The following is a 27,086-nucleotide window of genomic DNA, read 5'->3' on the forward strand; positions in this document are numbered from 1 at the left end:
ATTCTACAAACAGTTTTTTTTTTTTTTCAAACGTATGTTGCTATATCAGTGGTGCTCCAACTTTTCCATGTCAAGGACCCCCAAAATGTGTATATGTTGTCCCAGGGACCCCCCCCAGAAGTAGAGATCGGGAGTTAAAATGTTTCGATTTGAAACATATGTATATATTCGAAGATTTGCACACATTTTCAAGATTTAAAAAAAAATAGCAGATCTGCAAGCTCATAGCGCGGCACTCGGTGCCGCGCTATGAGCTTTGCCTGCAAAAACACATTGCCTGCAAAAAAAAAAATAATAATCTAAAATCATTTTTATTTTTTGGGGTTTTCCCGTTTTTCCGTTCGTCACAAAGAACCAGGAGATGACATTTTCCAAAAAGTTGCTGCTCCATTCACTTCAATGTTAAAAAGTAAACTGACAAAAACATAACATTTTTTTACTAGCCTAGAAAAGACTGGCAGTCTGTGAGGGTAAAAAGAAAACTCTGTCAGTTTAAGAGTTAAAGGGTTAAACCCATGAAGAGTTAGCCTGGGTGCCAGCCTGCTTCGCTACGTTCGGCGGATTTTTTTTTCTCTCTGCGCTTCTCAGTCTGGAATGCCTCCTATCTCCAGGAGGCGGGACACAGCAGCCAAGGTTCCAAACCTACCGTGGCTTCTGATTGGTCTGTGGTGCGGGGCGGGACAAAAAAAACGGTGTGATCGTTTTGATTCGTCATTCGTTTGAACAACATCCAATCAGCAACGACGTTGCCGAACGTAACATATGTAGTTCCTGTGTACTTCCTGTGTAGTTCTGAAAGACGAGTCAATCGGGTGCATTCCAGACTGAGAAGCGGAGAGAGAAAAAAAGTCCGCCGAACGCAGCGAAGCAGGCTGGCACCCAGGCTAATGAAGAGTGGCACAGGTTATTTTTTTCCCCCTGACATTTCCTGAAAAGTTTTTTTTTTCTTTTTGGACATGCAAGGTTTCCTCCAGACAGGCAGGATTTATCATGGATCTAGTGGGGAAAAAAAAACATCTCAAGCGACTAGAATAATCAGGTGACCTTTAGTGTCTGCTGTTTCAACGCTGATTGCAGTTTCCCAGCACAACTTAAAAGGCCAGGCTGATTGACAGGTCGAGCTGCTTGCTCGCTCACTCATTCCATTTTTAGTAGCTTTGCTATAGAGCTGCTCTAGGAACACACAGAGGAATGTGAGCGTTTCCTTCCTTCATATATAAATTATGTTACAGGGAAATTGGAGAACCAGGGAAATTGGAGAAGGAGCGCTCGTTTTCACTTTTTTTTCCTCGCAATTCTGTAGAACCAACACTAGAGGGCAATGCAAGCCACGAGGCTTCCCAACCACAGTGCCCCGACCACACACACGCGCTCATGCTTTCAATTTGGTTTATTGAAAGCATGACTGCTAACACATCGGGTGCCAGCATTTTGTCATAACAACTTACGTTGGGTGCCAGCATTCTCCCCATTGACTGCGCTTTGCTGTTTAAAGCTCTAGACTCCACGACAAGCAAATCCACGTAAAAAAAAGCATCCATTCATGTTGAGCGATGACCCTGGCTACAGCCTGGAACTGTAAGAGTTACAACGGGGGGGGGGGGGGGGGGGGGGGGTCGCGCATGACCGGTTTTCACCACCGGAAACGGATTCGGAGATATAGGCGTTTTAAAGAAGGAAATAGACAGGAAGCGGATGGAAGCCATGTTTTTGTTTCCGGTGATCTATCTGGCCCTTCCTTCTCAAGATCACAATGGGTACTCCCAGAGCTGCTCTAGCCCCGCCCGCGCGGAGAAAAAAAAAAAAAGACTGAAATCAACGCGTCCCCCTTCTTCTCCTCCTCGCGAGCTTCGTGTAAAAAAAAGCCTGTCTCGAAAAGCCCAGCCTCGCAAGTACTGGCAAGTACAAGGGGCATGGCTTTAGGGAAAATGGGCATGACTGTAAACAAAAGCCTATTTGCCAAAGAAATGAACTACAGATTAAACAAAAAGGTGCAACATACACATTCATAAGATCTCATAGAATGAAATTTGTCTCTGAAACAGTGTTAAAAGGAATTGCATGTGTCATTTAATACTGCAGTTTTTATTGTTTAGCTTGCCACAAGCTGCTATAAATTATGACTGTGTAATTTACACAAGTAAATGCAGGCACCTTACACAAGTACTGACATCAAAATGTATTCATTATGAAGGGCCCATTTCGCGAATGTTTGCGAAATTTGTCATACCGTAAATTTGTACATTTATTATCTAAAATCTAAATTACAGGATCACAACGTGTCACGACACTTAAAGCAAAATCTAAATTGAGTGCAGTATTTTTTCTTGTAAATGTATTTAGTTACTCTCCACCACCTGTTTAAATCAGTCTCTCTCTCTCTCTCCACACCCTCCTTCACATAATCATGTGTTCATTGGTTGTAGCTTCCATCGGGGGGGCCTGGTGGCTGTTTTCTAATTAGCGTCTCAGGCATGAGTTTGACCCTGAGAGAGAAAAAGAAAAAATAACACGACCGCAGCAATAACCCATTTAGACCGGGAAAGAATCTGTGTCATTTTTAGATTTCTTTGGCAAAAATAGCAGATCTACAAAGCTCATAGCGCGGCACTGAGTGCCACGCTACAAGCTTGTATATCTGCTATGTATCTTTTTTATGGTGAAATTTTGGGTATTTTTTTTTAAAGCAAACATTTGTAAATCAAATCTGCTTCTGGGGGATTCTACAAATGTCTTCTAAATCCTAACAGTTTTTTTGAAAAACGTATGTTTCTATATCAGTGGTTCTCAAACTTTTTCATGTCAAGGACCCCCGGAAATTATATATATTTGGCCACGGACCCCCATCTATAAATATTTATTTCTAGGGACCCCCATGAAGCAAAGATTTGAGTTACAAATGTTAGCTTTAAAAAAAAAAAAATATATATATATATATATATATATATATATATATATATATATATATATATATATATATATATATATATTCAAAGATTTTCAAGAAACGTCACGATTCTTCTAAAGATCTACAAGCTCATAGCGCGGCACTCGGTGCCGCGCTATGAGCTTGTAGATCTGCTATTATTTTGAATAGTCAGAGAAATCTTAAAATGACACGAAATGCGTTCCCGGGTCTTAAAGGGATAAAGTGGATTGAGTTTGTCCTTTTTTTCCCCGGCCAAAAAAAATATAGATTTTTTTTATTATTCCAAACAGCCTTATATAACGCTCAGGCATTAGGAGCGGTAAGTAGGCCAAACAGGCGAAGCAGCAGGACACCGGGGAGGAGAATCAGCATAATGGAAACACAGCTTATTATGTGGTCTAGTCTATTGTTTGGTTGTTTAAAACATTTAGGTCTCAAACTTTTTCCTACATTTACATTTGAACCTTTTCATAAGTCCACCCCGTTTCTTTGTAGGTTTATTTCCTGTTTTCAACGTGAAAGCTACACGCGAGAGAGAAACGAGCAACCACACCCCATGCGGATGCTATCAATGCATTGAACGGGACATTATCACGTTTTATCAGACCATTGATTTAGGCCAGTGGTTTTCAACCTTTTTCATGCCAGGGGGTCCCCAGCAAAATAAAACATAACGTCACAATCATTTTAACCACTTTAGCTTTGGCTATTCAAAAATAGCAGATATACAAGATCTAAAAGAAAATAGCAGATCTACAAGCTCATAGCGCGGCACTCGGTGCCGCGCTATGAGCTTTCTTCTGGGGGTCCCTGGCACAAAAAAAATTCAGATGGGGGTCAATATGTCATGTCAATAAATTCAAAGATCTGCACCTATTTTCAAGATTTAAAAGGAAATGGAAGATCTACAAGCTCATAGCGCTATGAGCTATGAGCTTGTAGAGCTATTTTCAAACATTTCAGTACGTTTACTTTTGGTACTTTAAGTACATGTTGATACCAATACGTTTGTAGGCTAATTTTACTCAAGTCAATTTTGAATTCCGGACTTATACTTGTAACAGAGTATTTCTACATTGCAGCATTGGTAATTTTACTTAATTAACACAAACAAAAAGTGTACTTTTTCCACCACTGGCGCTAGATACTTGGCCTCAAGTCTACACAGGGTTTGAATCCTGGGTGAGGACATAAAAGTGACATATTCACAGAGACAGCACTGAAACAGCGGGCCACGTCACTTAACGGATATAAAACAAACCAAATTGGATTGAAGTGATCCGTTTAAAGCACTTTCATACATCCGCCCGTACTCTTTTGAAGTGTTTGATTTGGCGAGTAGACAAACAATGTAAGTGGCGTTCTCAACTCATCCGTCTTAAAGTGTCCATTTGAGTAGAGCTGCTGTTTAATCACATGTCTTTTTAAGCCCAAACATAATCTCAAACTCAAGTGTTGATATCAAACCCTCAGAAGGGACACAGAAAATACATTATCTCTCCAATAGATCAATGTCATTTATGAGCAAGTACTGGGGAGATTGTGTTTAATATATTTTAAAATAGCCGAAGTATACATAAGGCTAAGGTGGTTAATATAACTTCTCAGAACATTCCTTCGGTGTGGAAGCAAGCTTTTGTTTCTCCCCTCCTTAAGGCTGGTGATCCTACGGATGTAAATAACTACAGGCCAATATCTAATCTCTCGGCCTTAGCAAAGATCCTAGAAGCCCAGGTATCAGCCCAAGTAAACAAATTTCTGGATCAAAATCAAATCTTAAATACCATGCAATCTGGGTTCAGATCCAAACACAGTACTGTCACAGCTTGCCTTACTGTCTTGGATGACATTAAGGCTGCCTGGGAAAAAGTCATATGTATGCGCTGCCCTGTTTATTGATTTAACCAAGGCTTTTGACACTGTTGACCTCCCGATTTTGTTAAAGATCCTTTCCAATATAGGCATGGGCCCAAATGTGACTAGCTGGTTCACCAGCTATTTGATCGGCCACACACAATGTGTGAAACTGGGTGACATAGTGTCCGATCAAGTAGTCATGGAGAAGGGAGTCCCCCAGGGCTCTATATTAGGTCCTTTACCTTTTCTTTTGTATGTGAATAACATCTGCAGTCAATCAAAGTACTCTAGGTACCATATGTACGCGGATGACACGGTTTTGTACACCTGTGCGCCCACGCTAGACATGGCTGTAACAAATTTGTCTTTTGATTTCATCTCACTGCAGCAGGAATTAAAAAAAAAGCAAATTGATGTTAAATGGTAACAAAACTAAGGCAATGTTGTTCACTCCACGAGTCTGTCCAACCCTCTTAAGCATCTCCACTTTAGATGGCACCCCAATTGAGTGGGTTGATCGCTATAAATACCTTGGGTTCTGGTTGGACAAACATCTAAATTTTAAATTCCATATTGATGCCTTGAGTAAGAAGCTAAAATTTACTCTAAGTTTTTTCTACAGACTGAAGGCTTGTTTTGCCTGCACTGCTCGTAAAAAATTGGTCACTGGTCTGTTTTTGTCCCAGCTGGACTATGGTGACAATATTTACAGGTTTGCTTGTGCCTCCACACTGGCCAAGCTGGATCCCCTGTACCATGCTGCTCTGAGATTCATAACGAATTCTCCTTTTAGAACTCACCATTGCACGCTGTATGCTGCAGTTGATTGGTCCTCTTTGACTACGCGCAGGCTGCAGCATTGGTATAATTTCATTTATAAAGCCATTCTTGGTGAGCTCCCCTACTAAATTACCTCCAAATTCAAATTGGTGAGAAATGGCTTAAACCTCAGATCAAATGCTTGGTTACGCTGTGAAGTACCCTCATTTTAATCTGAGGGGGATAAAAAATGTCTTTCTTTCTTTGGCCCCTGGTCGTGGAATGATCTCCAGACCAAACTCAAATTGGCTGCTCTAATTCCCTTGAGAAGCTTCAAAAGAATCACCTTAGTTTTATTCACAAACAACTGCACCTGTCCGGAGGTTTACTAGCCTAACGGTAGGTTCTTGGTTATTTGTATTGGTTGTACACTGTGTGTATTACTATTTCTTGTTTGACTTTTGGCTTTTTTCTATTGTGAAAAGTGTATCATTAGGAGTTATCTTATGTATTTGTGATGTATCTTGGATGACTATTTTGTTGTTTGTTTTTGTATTTGTATGTTAAGCTTAGACTGTGTAAATTTAACGCTGCATCTTGGCCAGTTCCCACTTGAAAAAGAGACTGTGTCTCAATGTGTTTTTACTGGTTAAATAAAGGTAAAATAAAAATAAAAAAATATGTTTTTTTTTAATGATCAAAATCTACAAAGTAACTAGTAACTAAAGTTTTCAAATCGTTGTAGTGGAGTAAAAGTACACTATTTGCCTCTGTAATGTAGTGGAGTAGAAGTAAAAGTATTGAACATTGGAAATACGCCAGTAAAGCGAATTACCTCAACATTGTACTCAAGTACAGTACTTGAGTACATCAGCTAACAATGTCCTCAGAGTGAGACCAAGTAAGCAGAACAACCATGTGTGCACAACACTGAATTCTGTCTGTCTGTCTGTCTGTCTGTCTGTCTGTCTGTCTGTCTGTCTGTCTGTCTGTCTGTCTGTCTGTCTGTGTCTCTCTCTCTCGTTATCCCTTTCATTCCCCTGACACAGATTGAGATGAGACACACAAAAAACCTTACTGACATCATAGTACTGACGTCATAGACTGGCCTCCAATATAAGTGTTAGGCGTGTGCAGTAAGACTGTTTTACAGAACATAACGGTAGAAACTGGATTTTATGCAGTGTGGTGCTGGTGTGTTAAAATGTTGCGCTGTACAGTGAAGCTGCAAGGAGCCCCATATTTCAGACGTGATGCTGCTGTTGTAGCAGTTGGACCCAAAGTGTACGTCTTTGTAAGTTACAAAGCGATCATTAGGAAAACTCAAGACGATCAGATCACTGTGTACGTCTTCAACACAGTGTCTCTGAGATGGATTACGTTGCCCCCAGTGACAACTACAAGAAGAGAACTTCCCCCTGAGGTTCCCTGTATTCTCTCCTACCACACAGCTGTGCTCATTGAAGATATCGTCTACATTTGGGGAGGTAAGAATATGCATGGACTTTGCAACAACGTGCTTTATGCGTTTGATGTTGACACCCACATATGGCTCAATTACGATGTTTGTGGGACCGTTCCAGAGGCGAGGAGGGGCCACTCAGCCTTTGCCTTGGGGAAGGTCATGTATGTCTATGGAGGAGATACCCGGCTCTGAATGTATCCACTAATGACATCCACAAGCTGGACACCACCACAATGTTCTGGTCTTCAATTTACCCCGGAGGAAGGCCGCAACCTGCTCCATCATGTTACCCTGCCACCATCATCGGGACAAAGATGTTTGTATTAGGGGAGAAGAGGGACTACAACGTTATCAGTGTGTTTGACACAGAGACCGACTGCTGGCTGAGCACACCGTATGCACAGCTTCCTGAAGAAGGACGCTGGGGTTATTCAGCCTTTGCCTACAATGGAGAGCTGTACATATTTGGTGGTGGTGGATGTTGTGATATGAGGAGATTCAGTCCAGAGACCTCTTCCTGGAAGGAGGTTAAGCCCAAGGTGAATGACCCGTTTTGGACGAATGAGGGCTGCTGTTGCATGGTGGGAGATCGTGTCATCATCTTTGGAGGATTTACTAAAGATCGCAAACTCAACGATGATCTGTTCATCTTAGACTTGAGTCCTAGTCTTAAGACGCTATGCAAGCTAGCAGTTATTCAGTTTGATCTGGATCAGTCAGAACTCCCACACAACATCAGGTGGGAACTGGCAGCCATGACTGCTAGTTTGGAGGACTCAGAATTGGAGGACTCAGAATTGGAGGACTCAGAATTGGAGGACTCAGAATTGGAGGACTCAGCATAACATACACATTTTTTTAATATGTATTTTGTTATATGGGAGGACTCTATGAAGCATTTTGTCTTCAACAGGGGTCCTCAGAGATACCAATTATAATATTTTGTTGTTTGTTTGAAAATAGGCATTAACACATTGACTGCCATTGGCCCGACCATTTAATCTTTTTTCACCACTGTTCAATGTGTTGAAAGGGGCCGGGGATAAATCCAGACCTGATGACATACCACCCTTCTAGTGACACAGATTGAGATGACACTCACTCACTCACTCACTCACTCACTCACACACTCACACACTCACACACTCTCACACACACACACACACACACACACACACACACACACACACACACACACACACAGTTCCAACCATTAGAGCATTATTAGTTGTGGAGTTGTGGCAGCACTGCATCGTGGGATACGTGGTCTTTTGTGACACACAGGAAGTGCCTGGGGCTACGACATAATGACTGTGTGTGTGTGTGTGTGTGTGTGTGTGTGTGTGTGTGTGTGTGTGTGTGTGTGTGTGTGCGTGCGTGCGTGCGTGCGTGCGTGCGTGCGTGCGTGCGTGCGTGCGTGCGTGCGTGCGTGCGTGCGTGCGTGCGTGCGTGCGTGCGTGCGTGCGTGCGTGCGTGCGTGCGTGTGTGTGTGTGTGTGTGTGTGTGTGGGTCGACCGGGTGCAGTGAGAGAGAGAGTGCAGTGCCAGCCATCCAGTTGCTCTCCTGAATTATTCAAACAGACAAGCTGCAAGTGTGTGTGTGTGTGTGTGTGTGTGTGTGTGTGTGTGTGTGTGTGTGTGTGTGTGTGTGTGTGTGTGTGTGTGTGTGTGTGTGTGTGTGTGTGTGTGTGTGTTGCTTTAGCACTGTGTATAAGGACGTGGTCGCCAGACACTTTCTCTCAGTGGTTTGTAACGTCCAGCTTTAGATAGATACTGTAGATAGATAGATAGATAGATAGATAGATATACATTCCTACACACACACACATGCAGACATTGATGGTGGAGGAAATCATGCAAGACACCAACCTGCTCTCATGCAGGGAGCAATCAGGGAGGTTCAGCGTCTTGCTCAAGGACACTTCCACACTAACTCTGGGGGAGCCCCCAGGGATCGAACTGGGAACCTTCCGGTTCACAAGCAAGCAGCCTGCTCTACCTTCTGAGCCACTGCCACCCCATAGATAGATATGGGAGGGGGGGGTCCCAAATAGTGGGTCTGGACCTATGTATGGTCCCGACAATTAATTTTAACAAGGTCGCGATGACCTCGTTGACATTTGTGAAACCACACAGTGCAACCCTCAGTGATTAGCACACATCAGGGGATCGATTATACTTGAGATAAATATTCTGTGATACATGAAAAGGGTAAGACAATTAAAAAATTGCTGGCACAGTATTAACATATTTAAATGTTTTCAAAATCCAAACAGTTTTTTGATTTTTTTAAAACATAAATATTTTCAAGATTTTTCGAAAATAGCAGATCTACAAGCTCATAGCGCGGCACTCGGTGCCGCGCTATGAGCTTGTATATCTGCTATTTTTGAATAGCCAAAGAAATGTAAAGTGACTTAATGGGATAATTGGCATTGAATGAGTTAAGATACAGATCGCAGGGCAAGAAAAGTATACTGTGGATGTAGCAGAGTACATATAAATACATCACATTCAACACAGCACTATCATGATGGGATGAGGGGACTGGATTATAGATCAGTTAGATAGATGGAAGGGTGGATTATAGATAAATAGATAGTTAGATTACATTTGTTTATTACTTGTATTGTGAACAGGCTAAATGTTGCCATGTAATCCAGCCTATTCATATAGCATTTGCTTTTTGTGTCCAGAACATATGTGTTTATTCTGCTGTGTCCAGAACATATACATGTGTTTATTCTGCTGTGTCCAGAACATATACATGTGTTTATTCTGCTGTGTCCAGAACATACACATGTGTTTATACTGCTGTGTCCAGAACATATACATGTGTTTATTCTGCTGTGTCCAGAACATACACATGTGTTTATACTGATGTGTCCATAACATATACATGTGTTTAAAATTCTGCTGTGTCCAGAACATATACATGTGTTTATTCTGCTGTGTCCAGAACATATACATGTGTTTATTATGCTGTGTCCAGAACATATACATGTGTTTATTCTGCTGTGTCCATAACATATACATGTGTTTATTATGCTGTGTCCAGAACATATACATGTGTTTATTATGCTGTGTCCATAACATATACATTTGTTTATTCTGCTGTGTCCATAACATATACATGTGTTTATTCTGCTGTGTCCAGAACATATACATGTGTTTACTATGCTGTGTCCAGAACATATACATGTGTTTATTCTGCTGTGTCCAGAACATACACATGTGTTTATTCTGCTGTGTCCAGAACATATACATTTGGCTGGCGGGTGCAGTACGTTAGTCCGACAGCGCATTCCTCCGACAGCGCAGCGCTCCGACGTTTCAATACTAAACCCGAACCAAACCCGCACCCTAACCCTAACCGCACGCGGATGCCACATAGTCGGAGAAAAGGTCTGTCGGATTATCGCATGCCTCCCTTGGCTGGCAACCTTAGTTACCAGCCAAATGTATATGTTCTGGACACAGCAGAAGAAATGGACGCTATGAAACGCTATGAAATTGCCCCATCAGTTGAATAAGAGACACTTGTTTTAGTTTCTAAATAAGGAACAAGTCTGTATTCCAAGGAGCTGTTGGAAACCCTACAGTCACAACAGTCTGGTACAATAAACTGTACACAGAGCAATAAGTACAGGCAGCAGAGAGAGAGAGAGAGAGAGAGAGAGAGAGAGAGAGAGAGAGAGAGAGAGAGAGAGAGAGAGAGAGAGAGAAATATAAAAGCCAGTGCAGAGATTCTCCTCTGTGTCAAACAATTCCAAACGCGTTTATATATTCATCAAAACAGAACCGCAGCTGCACTTCTTTGATGTTTTGGCCATGGATAAAAACACACAAAAAAAAAACTAAACAATGGAACAAAAAAGCAAAACATAGCTTTTGTCCGTTCGGTATCTCACTGCTGCAAGCACGGTCTATCATCTTGTATATTCCAAAAAGTTTTTTTTGTCAAATGTGTCCAGACAGTATCTTAAAAATAAAAAGACAAACACAGCGGTGGGAGGGTGCATGGTGGGTGGTGGTAACCTCATTTCCCAGTGAGCAGTGGGAGACATTTTGCCGGGGGCTAAGGAGCTAGCATGATTCGGGGTTAGCAGGGCAGCTAGCTGTGGGACAAGGCCTCTGTCTGCCCTTGTGAAAAGCCCTCCATTCATCTGACACACTTCCCTTCCTGACTCTTTCTTTGTCTCTTTTTTCTCTCTTTTTTTTTACCAGCTTGTGAAGCAAGCAAGCTGGTCTATATTCACTTACTGCGCTAGTAGTGACTTTTTCATGACTTTCTCCTCAATGGCTGTCCTTTAAGCCAATGGGGGAGTCTGCAATGCCTTCCCATACTCTGAACGGGCGTAAGAGCGTGGTCACTGACTGAGTAGCTTACCCCTGCACGTCTGATATCTGGTCTAGAGGGGCGGATTCAAAATCGCCGGTGAAAACAACCGGTGGCTGCCATTTGTTCACCGATCTGTGCGCCTGCCCCCGCCCCGCACCCCTCCTCCTCCCCCAATGTGCAGCAATGAGAGCCCTGACGTCACAACAGTTGGAGTGACGCCCACTGCACTCTGGTTGGTTGGGGAAATGAAAGGTTGACTCCCACTTCCTATGAAAGACATTTCAACAGCTTGGTCTAGGCTTTCTTTTTGAGCAGAACGCGAAGGAAAATAAAAGCCTGGAGATAGAGGCTATACTGACTGAAGCAACACGTTTGCCCTGAACATCCTCTCAGGCTATGGCATCACAGTTGCCGGCGCTACATAGAGAGGGAAATGTCCCTCTTCAATCAATCAAATGTTGATTGATTGATTGATTGATTGATTGATTGATTGATTGATTGAATGAATGCCTTATTAGTCAGAAATGTAAACAGCACGTGGTACAGTAAGACATTAAGGCTGAAAGGATAACACAGAAAAGTCATGGGGACTTGTTTTCATTGTGGTCCTGCTGTATGTATTCAATTCATCAACATCAGCATAAAACGATTACACAAAAATACATGTTGTCAACCATTGTGTTGTAGATTAAACTCATATATTTTTTTAACTTGGTCTGCTCTTTTCTCCCTCTACACCAAACCTCTTTGCCAAAAAAATCAGATCTACAAGCTCACAACGCCTCGCCTCGCCTTGCAGAAAAGGGATGTTTAATGTAAAACATACTGTATCATATCACACAAAGATTTGACGGCCCCCTTGTAGTAATTCTGAGGACCCCCTCGGGGTCCCGGACCCCCTGTTGACGACCTTCAGCATTAAAGGATGTGAAACACTGGTTTCTTTCAAAACTGTCTTGAAAAAAACATCTATATGGAGACCACTATAATGTCCTTCTGTACATAGTGTTTGTATTTGTTATACATAGAGGGGGTCCCTGCTTCATCTCTCTCTCTCAGCTAGGGGGTCCTTGGCCTGAGAATGTTGAAGACCCCTGCTTTAATGGATGTTGTCAGGGCATTCCCACATGTTGATGGCAGACATGAACGCATACAGTAAAACACACAGATAAACAGGCAGCGTTATTACAATAGCTTTATGCGTTCACCGTTTTTAGGACAGCTCAGTTGATACAGAGAGACAGTAAACGAGCTTAACGAGCTTAACGAGAGGTTGCAGGAGAGACTAGAGGCCATTCAGAGGTGCCAGTGTTTTAAATGCAGTGTTTATAGATCTAAACAGTAAAGCCTTGGGAGAGGCCAGCAGGTCCAGCCAGATGCTCCTAATGTTCGAAACCATGCAGTGTTCTGACCAACCAGGCCTCTGGACTCTCTAAGTCAGTGTTTCTCAAATGGGGGTACATGTACCCCTAGGGGTACGCAGAGATACTAGAGGGGGTACTTGAGAGAAGGGTTAGAACATGAAAAGAAAAAGTATTCTACTGACTAGCACAACTGTTAACGAATAGAAAGCAATACGTATTTGCCATCATTCTGGTTTATTTTGAACATACTGACTGGACTTTTGATGTCAATGTGTTCTAAGCAAAGTGTTGTAGTCGTTCAAGGGGGTACTTGGATTCAGAAATAATGGAAAGGGGGTACTTTCCACAAACAAGTTTGAGAACTACTGCTCTAAGTCATCCTGTCTGACCGGGAACGCATCTGTGTCATTTTTTGAGTGGTGTATAAGTGGGGTTGGGAATTTGTCTTTCCCTGTACTGTGATTGGCTGACTCTATTCACACCCTTTTCGCCGTACCGTGATTGGCTGACTCTATTCAGACCCTTTGCTTTGATTGGCTAGCGAGACGCATGATGAAATAATAACCTATAAATATCACCACGCACTTCAAAAAATATATATATTTTTTTAAAGTGAGCTTCCATCACTGTGATGACCACTGTTGTTTCTAAAAAAAAATGATTGCTATATTTTGAAAAATAAATTGTGAAAATGTGTGCAAATCTTTTTTTTCTTTTTTTTAAACTGTTAGGATTTATTTATGTGTAGAATCCCCCAGAAGCAAAGATTTGAGTTAAAAATGTTCAGTTTAAAAAACATGTACATCCAAAGATTTGCACAAATTTTAACACATTTTCAAAAGATAAATAGCAGATCTACAAGCTCGTAGCGCGCACTCGGTGCCGCGCCACGAGCTTGTAGATCTGCTATTTTTAAAAAAAAGCCCAATTAGGCTATTAGATAATGGTTAAAGTGGTTACAATCTAAAATGACAGACGCTTAAGACGTTAAGAGAGTCCTTCTCTATGTTTAACACTTGCGTGACTAAGCAATCAATGGGACCGATTTTGAGAATTGAAAGTGGCTTAACTTCTCTCAGGAAGCTCTGAGAAAGTTCCCCTTTCATGACTTTTCCTAAATATATGTTTCAAACCATCTCCGTTTTTTTTTTTTTTTTTTTTTTTTACTCATTATAAATATGAAATACATACCATGTATCCCATCCCAGCCGTTTTATTTCGGCTAAATTGATCGCTCTCCCCCTCTCTCCCCCAGGGTAGAGCACTTTACACCTCGAGACCCCCCACAGAGCGGCCCGCAGCGCACCAGAGAACTGATGCGCTGCGAGTCTATGTTGCCATGTCTGCTTATTATAAGCGATTTTGGGCTTGTTTTTCACGTCTTTCTATTATTATTATTATTACCCTTATTATTATTATTACCCATATAATTACATTATAATGGCAATAATGTTCTACTCCTCTACACCTCAGAGGCAAATCTTGTACTTTTACTCCACTACAATTATTTGAAAACTTTAGTTACTATACTCTTTTTCGAATTCAGTCATTGTAAAGTCACTTTATAAACAAGGTCGGCTATAGTAACTTTAGTTACTAGTTAGTTTGCAGATATAAATAAAATATATAAAGCAGTCAATAATAAAACCAATCACATCACTTTATAAACAAGCACTGAAAATAACGAATAAAAAAACGATTAATGTACTTTATTTAATAAGACAAAAAAAACTGAAAAACAGTACATGGAAGTAAAAATTAGATCCCCGCATACACAAGTCATGATGACATATAGGAGACAGACAGAAATACACACTAGCCTACTGCTTCATGTCTCACTGTTTTCTCAGGGCACAACGTATGCATAACATTTTCATAGACCTGCCTGCTTATTTCTCTCTCAAAATTTGCCAACCCATTCACTGCAGCGTAGTAGATCGTGCTGTTTTAAAATGCTGTGCCAACAGATCTGAGCTACAAGCAGATGGCTCGTCAGGCAGCGACTGTTTTATGTTTGTAGATCAGATATTTAGCGCAGGAGTAGAGCAGGAATGAGCATATTTGTGGAACATAGCGATGTGTTCACTTGTTACGCTGAGAGGAGAGGAACAGAGAGGGACAGAGAGGAGACGTTTCTGTCAGCGTGGACAGCTGATAGAATGAGAGCTTTACGCTCAGACAATTATGTGAATATTATATAATATAATATTGGTTTGTCAAGAGATATCCATGTGTTTTGGACAATGGAGATAGTCACGTAATTAGACCGTGGCTTCAGCGTTCATATAGGCTCCATGTTTCCCTCAAGAGTTTAATGTGACGCTACAGATTGCACTGTTTTATACGCTTTTTTATAAACATTTTGTAGAATCTGCAGTTACCATGACTACTAAATTATTATTTTATAATGTTTCTGCCTGCAACAACATGTGAGTGAGTGAGCTAACTGACTGAGCAGAGTGGAGTTGAATGGCTATTTAAAAGACAATGGAACCCCCCACTGGGTGGGTGAGAAGGTGTCAGTCAGTCTGGTGCAAAGAGGTGAGACAGTAACCAATCGTAGAGCTTGATTTCTAGATCAAATTGATCGTTTAGCAGGCTGTGTGTAGGATAATGAAACCCCAGTCATTCCAGTGTTAATGTGTCTATGTGTACAGTATATATCTCATAATGCATATCGTCTCTGTTGATACCTTTTATTAGAAGTTTGAATACAGGTATTTCACTTGTAACAGAGTATTTCTACATTGTGGCAGTGCTACTAACAATTTGAGTACATCGTCCACTACTGCGTATATAGTGCGTATGCACGTGCGCGCAAACCGCCAAAGCGCGGGCGTGAGCCAGGGTAAAATATTATTGTGACGAGGACTGAAGCCTCTCTGTCTATTTTGCCAGCTGTGAAATTGACTTTAATGCAAATGTAGCAGATGCCCGATGAGCAAACACACACACACACACACACACACACACACACACACACACACACGCACACGCACACGCACACACACACACACACACACACACACACACACACACACACACACACACACACACACACACACACACACACATAGCCATCAAGACCAACACAAACCAACACAGCCATTATTCCACACAGCGCTCTGAGGCTAGCTGTTACCGTGGGCAGCACGCACGTAGCAGCTGTGCCTGGCTTATAAAACCCACCCCGCTAACAAGTAGCTAACGGGCTAGCGCCATGCCTCTGCATTTTATGATTTAGTGTGCAAAATAACGGGGAGATTGTGAGATTAACTATTTGCAATCCCCCCCAAATCCTTCTAGAACCTAGTAAAAGTGTTCATTTGTGTTATCGTTATTTATAACTCTGAGAGTGTACGTTGCCTGCTATGCCATGGCCAAGAAAAGCGTTGCTGTAGGGCAGAAACTTTGTATCTTCATATGTTTTTGTAAATTAATGCTCTAGTTCGCCGTACAAGTGTGTCTCGCAAATGTAGTGAAAACGGCCGACCTACATGCTGACAAAAAGCATGAATGTGAACGTGGTTTTAATACAGTGGTTCTCAAACGTTTTCAGGTCAAGTAGGCCTACCCCTAAATAAATCTGGATTTGGCCGCGGACCCCCATCTGAAAAAAATGTCAGATGTGGTGTTAAAAATATAAAAAATATTCAAACATTTTCTAAGAATATCAAGATTTTTGGAAAAAAGCTGATGTATGTAGGGCCCTGGGGGTCCCCGAACCCCACTTTGGGAACCCCTGCATTAGACCACGGACCACCATAACTCTGAGAGTGTACAAATGGAACCAAATGGACCCGTAAGGGTCCATTTGGTTCCATTTGTACACTCTCTGTACACTCTCAGAGTCTCTGTACACTCTCTGTACACTCTCAGAGTTACAGCAACATAAGAGTCCATTTGGTTACTTACTAACTATCCAGCATTTATCTGGGGACCCCCTGGAACCCGCTCAACGACCCCTGGGGGTCCCCGGACCCCACTTTGAGAACCGAGGGTTTAGTAAGTCTGTCTGTGGGTTCTATAGATATATAAACAATGAAAAGTTTTAACAAGAGTTTGTGACTAAATAATAACTTCATTGGATCCATATGAACACAGGTTATTTTTGTTTATTTCCTGAAAAGTAACGGTTTGGGTCATATACTGTACGAGCTGCTGTGTGTTAGTCCTGATCTAAGTATTGAACTCGTGGGGATCATAACATTGGTTATTGATTGGCTGCTGCTCATGTCAATCAACTGACAAAGAACGTGGGACAGGGGTCTTCAACGTTTTCGGGCCAAGGACCCCCTAGCTGAGAGAGAGATGAAGCAGGGACCCCCTCCTCTATATTGTATAAAAATTGTGTTTCAGATTTAACTTTTTTTTTGTTTACTTGGTCTGCTCTTGCTTCCCTCTACACCAAACACCTCTTTGCCAAAAGATAGCAGATCTACAAGCTCACAACGCCTCGCAGCGCGAGGCGTTGTGAGCTTAGATCTGCTATTTTTTGGCTAAAGTTCCCCTCAGAAAAGGGATGCTAGTAGTGATGCGCGGGTTGACCCGTAACCCGCGGGACCCGTGGGTCAACCCGCGGCGCGGGTGGGTCGAGTCAGAATTTCAGAGGCAATTATGGTGAGCGGGTCAGCCGCTCTCACACGCAAAAAAAAAAAAAAAATCACATGCTCTTGTTTTGTCTTTATTCCTAATAAGGATAATAATAATAAGAATAAAAGAGTTTGACTACACTTGGGGATTATTTTCTAACTATGATTTTACAGAATAAAAAAAAAATTGCGGGTCGCGGGGCGGGTTGGGTTCCGTAGCGGGGCGCGCATCACTAGATGCTAGGGTTCAAGTGGTTAATGTAAAAAAAAAAAAATTACATCACACAATGATTTGGCGGACCCCCTGTAGTAACTCTGAGGACCCCCTAGGGGTCCCGGACCCCCTGTTGAAGACCCCTGACGTAGGAGAAGGGATAATCTTGAACCAAACTTGTCAAATGCAACTGATTTAATGTAAACAATCCCCATGAGATGGGTCTAGTGTGTGTGTGTGTGTGCGTGTGTGCGTGTGCGTGTGCGTGTGCGTGTGCGAGTGTGTGTGTGTGTGTGTGTGTGTGTGTGTGTGTATAAGCGTGTTCATTCGGCCTTGGCATCTGTCACTCTTTTTCACCGTCACCCTTTCATCTTTTTATATCTCTCTATCTCTCTCTCCATCTGCCTGTTTTCCGTTCTCTCTCCATCTCTCTATCACTCTTTTAATCTGCAGCTCCATCCATACCTGTCTCCTTGGCAACTCCACCATGTCATCTTAGCTTATTTCTTCACCTTACACTGCATTACTCTCTCTCTCTCTCTCTCTCTCTCTCTCTCTCTCTCTCTCTCTCTCTCTCTCTCTCTCTCTCTCTCTCTCTCTCTCTCTCTCTCTCTCTCTCTCTCTCTCTCTCTCTCTCTCTCTCTCTCTCTCTCTCTCTCTCTCTCTCTCTCTCTCTCTCTCTCTCTCTCTCCATCCCATTACATCTCCTCCATCCATCTCTGTCCATCCCCCTCTCTCTCTCCACTCCCTCCATCTCTCCATCCTGTCAGTGAGTATTGTGTGTGTTTTCCGGCTCCGTCAGGCTGATGGCCTGTCTGTCTGTCTGTCTGTCGTTGCTTCACTCAGCCTGTCAACACGCTCTAAAGGCCAGTGGACTAGAGGGAGAAGTACTCAAGTATATAGGCTAACAGTACTGTACTTAAGTATGGTACTCGAGTAAATGTACTCAGTGTACTTTTTTTTTTCCGACACTGGATTGTGTGTTTTTCTCTCTCGGTCAGTGTGATGGCCTGTCGTCACCATCGGTCTGAATGTCAGACGGTTAAAGAGGGAATGTGTCTCTCTCTCTCTCCCCCTCCAGTAAAGCAGCTTATATAGACACAGAGTCAAATGAGCTCATGCAGTCAGATGTCTATCTTACTGTACGTACAGTATCATTATAAGTCCAGACACAAAGCCCTGTGACCTACTGAGCATGCTCACTGGCTCAGTGTGATGTCCCGCCCTGATAGTGGGAGGTCGTCGGGGGTTCAAACCCCGGTCGGTCGTACATAAGTCCATGTAACATACTGACATCATGTGACACACTGACATCATGTGACATACTGACATCATGTGACATACTGACATCATGTGACATACTGACATCATGTGACACACTGACATCATGTGACATACTGACATCATGTGACATACTGACATCATGTGACATACTGACATCATGTGACACACTGACATCATGTGACATACTGACATCATGTGACATACTGACATCATGTGACATACTGACATCATGTGACATACTGACATCATGTGACACACTGACATCATGTGACATACTGACATCATGTGACACACTGACATCATGTGACATACTGACATCATGTGACATACTGACATCATGTGACACACTGACATCATGTGACATACTGACATCATGTGACATACTGACATCATGTGACATACTGACATCATGTGACACACTGACATCATGTGACATACTGACATCATGTGACACACTGACATCATGTGACATACTGACATCATGTGACATACTGACATCATGTGACATACTGACATCATGTGACATACTGACATCATGTGACATACTGACATCATGTGACATAATGACATCATGTCCAAATCATAGACTTTATAAAAGAGATGGACAAAGACAGGCCGCTGGTTTCTACAGACCGAAAATGAAGCCGGTTGTTCAGGAATTTGAAATCCGTCATCTCTAATATAAGCCCAAAAGCACGCCGGTAACAGGAACCGGTAAACAACCCCCAAAGAATGCTATTGGTTGGGTAGCTTGTCAATCAAGAGCGGGGGCGGGGAATGAATGCTATTGGTTGTGTAGCTTGTCAATCAAATCATCCCGCCCCTCCTAGAGAATAGCCCACTTTATCGTCAATTTTAAAATAAATGGGACCATAATTCAACAAAACGCATAACCTGATGATTGAAAGGAGACTTTAAACTAGTGACTGGAAGCATATAGAATTTATGACAATTTTTATTAAGGTAAGAAAATCTAGTCTAAAGTTTGTCAAAAAACCCATCCGCTTGCGTTAAAATAAATGCTTTCTGACACCGGCAGGGGTAAAACAGCGCCAAACAGGCCATTCGTATGAACTGTCTCACTTCCGTATTGGCCTCATTGTAGATATGCCAGGCTGGCCCCTTGGTCCAAAGTAAAGTCAGGAATTACAAATTGACTTGAGTAAAAGTACAAAAGTATTAGTATCAAAATGTACTTAAAGTACCAACAGTAAAAGTACAACATGTCCCATTTCAAGTTTTCAAATGTATACACATCTTTAGAAAATAGCAGATCTACAAGCTCATGGTCGGGAGGAGAACCGGTGACCTTCCTCTCTCTACTCACTAAGCTGCGGACGACCCGTACCACGTATGGTCGTATATTGTGACGATCAGGATACGTATTACATGGTGGGTTACACAGAACCCAATACCCAGCCATGACTGGACACAAAAACAAGACAGAGGGAGAGGAGGCAGGATGAAGGTAAAGATGGCTGAACGGAGGAGGAGACAGAGTGGACGGAAAGTTGGAAAAGAGGGCAGAGATATGAGAGAGAGAGAGAGAGAGAGAGAGAGAGAGAGAGAGAGAGAGAGAGAGAGAGAGAGAGAGAGAGACACAGATGTGTGACAGAGAGAGAAACAGAGATTAACCTCCACTGTCCCTGCTGACAGCTAGCTCGCCCAGCTCTCCATCTGTCCACCACACACCACACACACACACACACACACACACACACACACACACACACACACACACACACACCAATCTCCATGGGTAAGTGGAGCAGTGGAGTGGATTCAGCTATTCGTAGCCAGAGTGGCTGCAATGCATGCGGCTTGTGTGTGCGTGCGCGTGTGTGTGTGTGTGTGTGCGTGCGTGCGCGTGCGCGTGTGTGTGTGTGCGCGCGTGTGCGTGTTTGTGTGTGAGTGTGTGCGTGTGTGTGTGTGTGCGTGCGTGTGTGTGAGTGAGAGAGAGAGAGAAAATGCACAAGCTGGAATACATTTACAAAATACTGCAAATGAAATCTCAACCTGCCTCTGTAAGCAGAGCCAGAGAACTGCACACATATATACATTATAATGCTCTCCATTTTTCCCTTTTCCTTACCTTTTCAAACAGTCACAGAATATGCATCTCCCAGTATGACCGATCCCCCGATCGTAGCTAAACACGGAGGCTTTCTCTCTGCATCTGCAAGAGAAAAAAAATGAAATCATCACGACCCCCGTTCACTTGTTATAGGTCGTTGCATGTAGCAGTGGTTCTCAAAGTGTTTTTTCATGTCAAGGACCCCCAAATTGACACTAATTAGCCCGTGGACCCCCATTTGAAAAGATAAGCCAGGGGACCCCCCACAAGAGAAGATATTTATGGCTCTCTAGCAGTGATTCTCAACCATTTTAATTTCACGGATCCCCCATTTAATGGCACTTATACCTTTGGGACCCCAATTCATATTGTAAAATCAATGTTAATGTAACACTGAGAGTGTACAAATGGAACCAAATGGACCCTAACGGGTCCATTTGGTTCCATTTGTACACTCTCAGAGTTACAGACCCATAAGGGTCCATTTGGTTCCTGTCCATCATTTAGCTGGGGACCCCCTGGAACCCCCTCAAGTACCCCTGGGGGTCCCCGGACCCCACTTTGAGAACCAACGGCATATAGCATGTCTCGTCAAAAATGCAGATTAAATCCAGGGAGGCGAGGTACAGGTGTTTTTTACAAATCGAATAACAAGGAAGTGAACGGTGGAGGAGATCTTGCGATCACGTGATCTCCTGGGTCTGTGTGTGTGACTGAGCACTGAGCATGAAATGGTCATGCTCATGTGTTAGCGAACAGCGCCATCTAGAGGAAAACCACTTGAAATCTCGTCATTCTCGTTGTTGGCAGCCTGAGCCTTGGCAAAATATGGCAGTCAAAGAGTTAAAGTCCCTACAAAGCTTTAAAATTAAGTCAATTAAAGTACTGTGCTACAAAGTACCAGTGGTGGAAAAAGTACTAAAATGTTTTACTCAAGTAAAAGTATCAATATTGCAATGTAGAAGTACTCTGTTACAAGTAAATGTCCGGAATTCAAAATTGACTTGAGTAAAAATACAAAAGTATCGGTATCAACATGTACTTAACGTACCAAAAGTAAAAGTACTAGAATGTTTGAAAATAGCCGATCTACAAGCTCACAACGCGTCGCATCGCGACGCGTTGTGAGCTTGTAGATCGGCTATTTTCAAATACCCTATGTATAAAATAGGGCCTAAGTGATTAATGTCTGTTTTATAATGTAGTAATTTATATCTGCAAATTAACTAGTAATAGAGTTTTCAAATAATTGCAGTGGATTAAAGTACAATGTTTGCCTCTGAGATGTAGTGGAGTAGAAGTAAAAGCATAGACACTAAGTACTGTACAAAAAGTAAGTACTTGAGTAAATGTACTTTAGGGATGTTCGATATTATCGGCCTCCCGATATTATCGGCCGATATTAGCATAAAAATCGATATCGGAAAAATATCGGTATCGGTTTTTGAAGAAAAAAAAAAAAAAATATATATATATATTTTTTTTTAAATAATTTACAGTAGTTCTTACTGTATGGTGTGTGTGATATGAAATTTGAGCTTACCCTAATCACAATAATCCCCGCATATATCGGTATCGGTTGATATCGGTATCAGTAATTAAGAGTTTGACAATATCGGTATATCGGTTATCGGTAAAAAAGCCAATATCGGACAACCCTAATGTACTTAGTTACTTTACACCACTGCGAAGTACCTATGAAATGGAAAAATGTATAAATGTCACAGAGTCAGCAAAATCGGCAGGATTTATGCTCAAATCTGCCTGCAAGATTACGAGATACTATTGTGTGCAACGTTGACATTTTGGCAATAGAATAGAATGTGTTGATGGGGTCGCTCTAATAGAGAGGGTTCATGCTGTGGGAGAGAACATGAATGCACTCAGCGAGCGTCCCGGGCAACCTGACATTTAGATGTGTAATTGTTGTCTGTGAAGTTGGACGTTTAGGCGTATGGATGGTGCTGGAATAAAGGCCGTGGGGTCACCATAATCAGCTAGGGTTCATCTACGGAGATCTCGAACGAACGTGCAAATTGTTCTGCAGCCAGACATCTGTAGCCAGTAGTTCTTTGAGAAACATTTTGTCTGGGAACAAAGTGGTGGATAGATGGACCGACATCTGGTATCCTTAAGAGCAGTGGTTCTCAAACTTTGTCATGTCAAGGACCCCCAAAATAATATGTATTTTAATGATATGACCCCCATCTCTACATATTTAATTTAGTTCCAGGGACCCCCCAGATGCAAAGATTTGAGTAACAAATGTTAGCTGTAAAAATATATATATTCAAGATTTGAGCACATTTTCATGATTTTTCAAAAATAGCAGATCAACAAGATCATAGCGCGGCACTCGGTGCCGCGCTATGATCTTGTATATCTGCTATTTTTTATAGAAAAAGTATAAATATGGATAAAGGCATTAAAATGATTGTCACACACACACACACACACACACACATACACATACACATACACACACACACACACACACACACACACACACACACACACACACACACACACACACACACACACACACACACACACACACACACACACACACACACACACACACACACAACACTTAATAGTAGGGAATTATGTGCTGCTGGGTGTGGTCAATTCTGTCCTTTGGCCAACTGGGCCTATCTTTCCTTTCCTTTCCTTTAATTTCCTTTCCTCCTTCCTTCCTTCCTCCCTTCCTTCCTTGTGAGGCTTCACTGTGACAGGATATGAACAGTGTGGATAAATGACAACCCATTCAGCCCTCCACATTGTCTCTGTGTGAATTTAATTACATCCTCTGTGTGTGTGTGTGTGTGTGTGTGTGTGTGTGTGCGTGCGTGCGTGCGTGCGTGCGTGCGTGCGTGCGTGCGTGTGAGCAGCCCCAGTCATGAGTCCTCCCTCCACTGTGTCGGCACACAGAACAGAAGGAGAATGGCTCGTTCATATTCCCTCAGCAAACAGCGTGACGCAGCTATAGACGTGTGCGCGGAAACGATGGGGCTTTTTGTGGGCCGAGAGTTTCAAATTAGACGACGGAGATGATAAACAGACAGATGGACGGGGTAAAACAAAAGGAAGGGAGGAAAGAGGAAGAAAGAAAGAAAGAAAGAAAGTTAGCCTGATTATCAGCCTGAAGCTGCATGGAGCTTCAGTCTGACATTGGCTGCAGTGTCCGCCATTACCAGGGGGGGAGGGGATTCAAATTTCCCTAAACCAATCACAAGAGATCCACGGATCCGCCTACATCTGACGTCATCGCACAGCTTGTTTTTTTGTCGCTGATTGGCTTGTCGTTAGACCACTCCCACCTCCGACTCTGATTTGACAGGTTTTTCTTCGACCGTGAAAAGCCAGAGGCTCACATTATGACACCAGACCAAGAGGAGCAGTCCACTCAGAGAGTGGGCGGGGTCTATGGTCTGGAACCAGGCTAAAAGAAAGTAATGTTTAATAGTTGGGAATTTCTGTGATTATTTGTCAAATTGTGTTTTGCGCGACACTCGACAAAGCCGGATGCACCACGGTGGATTCGAACCCACAACCTCCGTGGTGGTGGGCAGGGACTTTACCACTGCTCCACCCGAGCGCCTAATGTTTTGAAAAATGTTGATGAATCAAATGGTTTTCAACTTAGTTTGACTCGGTTCTCGCGCTGCGAGGTGTTGTGAGCTTGTAGATCTGCTATTTTCACAATGTATGCCTCTTTCTTATATTATTTTACAATTTGGCCAATGTTTGACCCGTTGTTATAGTATAGTTTGTTGAATACTTTTGATGCAGTAATGGTCTTTTTTACCTTTTGTTTGTATTTAAAAGGTCCTTAAAGTCCTTAATTAATTGTCACTTCACTGTCACATGGGGACCCCTCTCAAAATCATGTTCCGACCTACAGTTGGAGAACCACTGCTCTTTAACAGGGGTCTTCAACAGACGGTCCGGGACCCCTAGGGGGTCCTCAGAGTTACTACAGGTGGTCCGCCAAATCTTTGTGTGATACGATGTGTTTTTTTTTTACATAAACCATTTGAACCCTAGCATCCCTTTTTCTGAGGAGAACTTCAGCCAAAAATAGCAGATCTAAAAGCTCACAACGCCTCGCGCTGCGAGGCGTTGTGAGCTTGTAGATCGGCTATTTTTTGGCAAAGAGGTTTAGGCGACGGCGTAGAGGATAAAAGAGCAGACCAAGTAAAAAGAAAAAGTTTAATCTAACACAATTTTATACAATATGTAGTGGGGGTCCCTGCTTCATCTCTATTTCAGCTAGGGGGTCCTTGGCCTGAAAACGTTGAAGAACCCTGCTCTATAAGAAAGAAAGCAAGCAAGCAAGCAAGCAAGCAAGCAAGCAAGCAAGCAAGAAAGAAAGAAAGAAAGAAAGAAAGAAAGAAAGAAAGAAGAGGTGTGCAAATTCGAAGACCGAAACAAAGCAGGCAAAAATATGTCCACTGTCGTGTTGAAGCCTCCAGTTGAGCAGCGCTGCCAGCGCTCAGCAGCATATTGTGGAAACAGCACAAAAGCTACACTCCGCCTAAAGCCAGGCTGCAGAGGCTCTGAAATCCCACCGCTGGCTACTTAGCTACACTTAAGCTCTTTTCACACTGAAACAGCAGCGGGAGACGACACAAAAACACACACACACACACACGCACGCACGCACGCACGCACGCACGCACGCGCACACGCACACGCACACGCACACACACACACACACACACACACAAAGCCGCATTCAGACGTGTCGCCGTGCTGATTCAGTACCTCGTCGACTGGAAAAACCGATAAATGCAAAAGACTAACACCAGGAGAAGCAGATTTGTAGCAAACGCTTTGTCGTTAAAACCTTGTAATGCCTTTTTTTTTCTCCAAACCCCACCACATTAAGTTGGATTATAAGCATTTATCATCATCTACCGTGAATGCTTGTGTTGGCGTTCTTCAGTGTTGGAAAAAAATACTCAAAGGTTTTACTTAAGTAAAAGTATCAATACTGCATAGTAGAAACACTGTTCAACACATTGGCTGCCAGCTTTTTCAATTTTTCCCTACAGTAGGCTGCCAGACTTTTTCAATGAGAAAAAAAAAGCACTTAGGAGCCGAGATACAGAATTTTTAAGTTTTCAGTTATAAGGAAGTGTCTGGGTGCAAAACTCTTCGGAAAATCATATCTCCTTGGTCTTTGGGTTTAAAAAAAAAAAAAAAAAAACTTTTTTTTAATTTTTTTTTATTTTGAAAGAACGCAGATCTGCGTCCTTGGCAGCCAACGGGCTTTTGCGCAAATGAACGCAGATGTGCGTTCTTGGCAGCCAATGTGTTAAGAGTTAGTGACATATAAAAGCTTTTTGATTATTATTATTTATTTTTTCTGAAAATTCCACATGGGGCACCCTAACACAGCTTTGGGATGATCCATCGTCACTCAGAGAAGAAGTAGTGGGGTGGGATCTCATTCCAAAAAGCCAGGAAGTCATCCACCCTGACTATAGGATTTTTAGAAAAACACTCTTATCTCAGTTTCCTTTTTTTTGCATTGAAAACCACCCATTTTCAACGCGCCGTAGCCCCAAAATGGCCGATCGCGGGTGGAATGTTATTGTTCCAGCGTACACACAGATGCCTCCGCTTCCGCACAGGGACTTTTTTTTGTTTTTGTACACAATGTAGCTTCCACAGCGTTTCAAAGATCGTCGGATTAAGGTAATTACCCTGGCAAGGGGATAACAAACGATACTTAATAACTTGGCAGGAGATGTGTTAAGCATACAACCCTACATACATTTCGGAAAAAGCCGGTCTACTGTACAAGCTCACAATGTGTCGTATACAGTATGTAGAGCTGTCCATGGTGCTGAAATGACACGCATACAGTATGTAGAGCTGTCCATGGTGCTGAAATAACATGCATACAGTATGTAGAGCTGTCCATGGTGCTGAAATGACACGCATACAGTATGTAGAGCTGTCCATGGTGCTGAAATAACAAGGATACAGTATGTAGAGCTGTCCATGGTGCTGAAATAACATGCATACAGTATGTAGAGCTGTCCATGGTCCTTAACCCATTAAGGCCTGAGGTTCCGATTATACAAAATGTCTTCTAAACAGTTTTTTTTTAAAAACGTATGTTTCTATATCAGTGGTGCTCACACTTTTTCATATCAAGGACCACCCAAAGTGTAAAATAAAGCTTCTTTTTTTTTT

The sequence above is a fragment of the Gymnoscopelus microlampas genome (genome assembly GCF_963454915.1).
Source record: "Gymnoscopelus microlampas genome assembly, chromosome: 20".
Taxonomy (NCBI): Eukaryota; Metazoa; Chordata; class Actinopteri; order Myctophiformes; family Myctophidae; genus Gymnoscopelus; species Gymnoscopelus microlampas.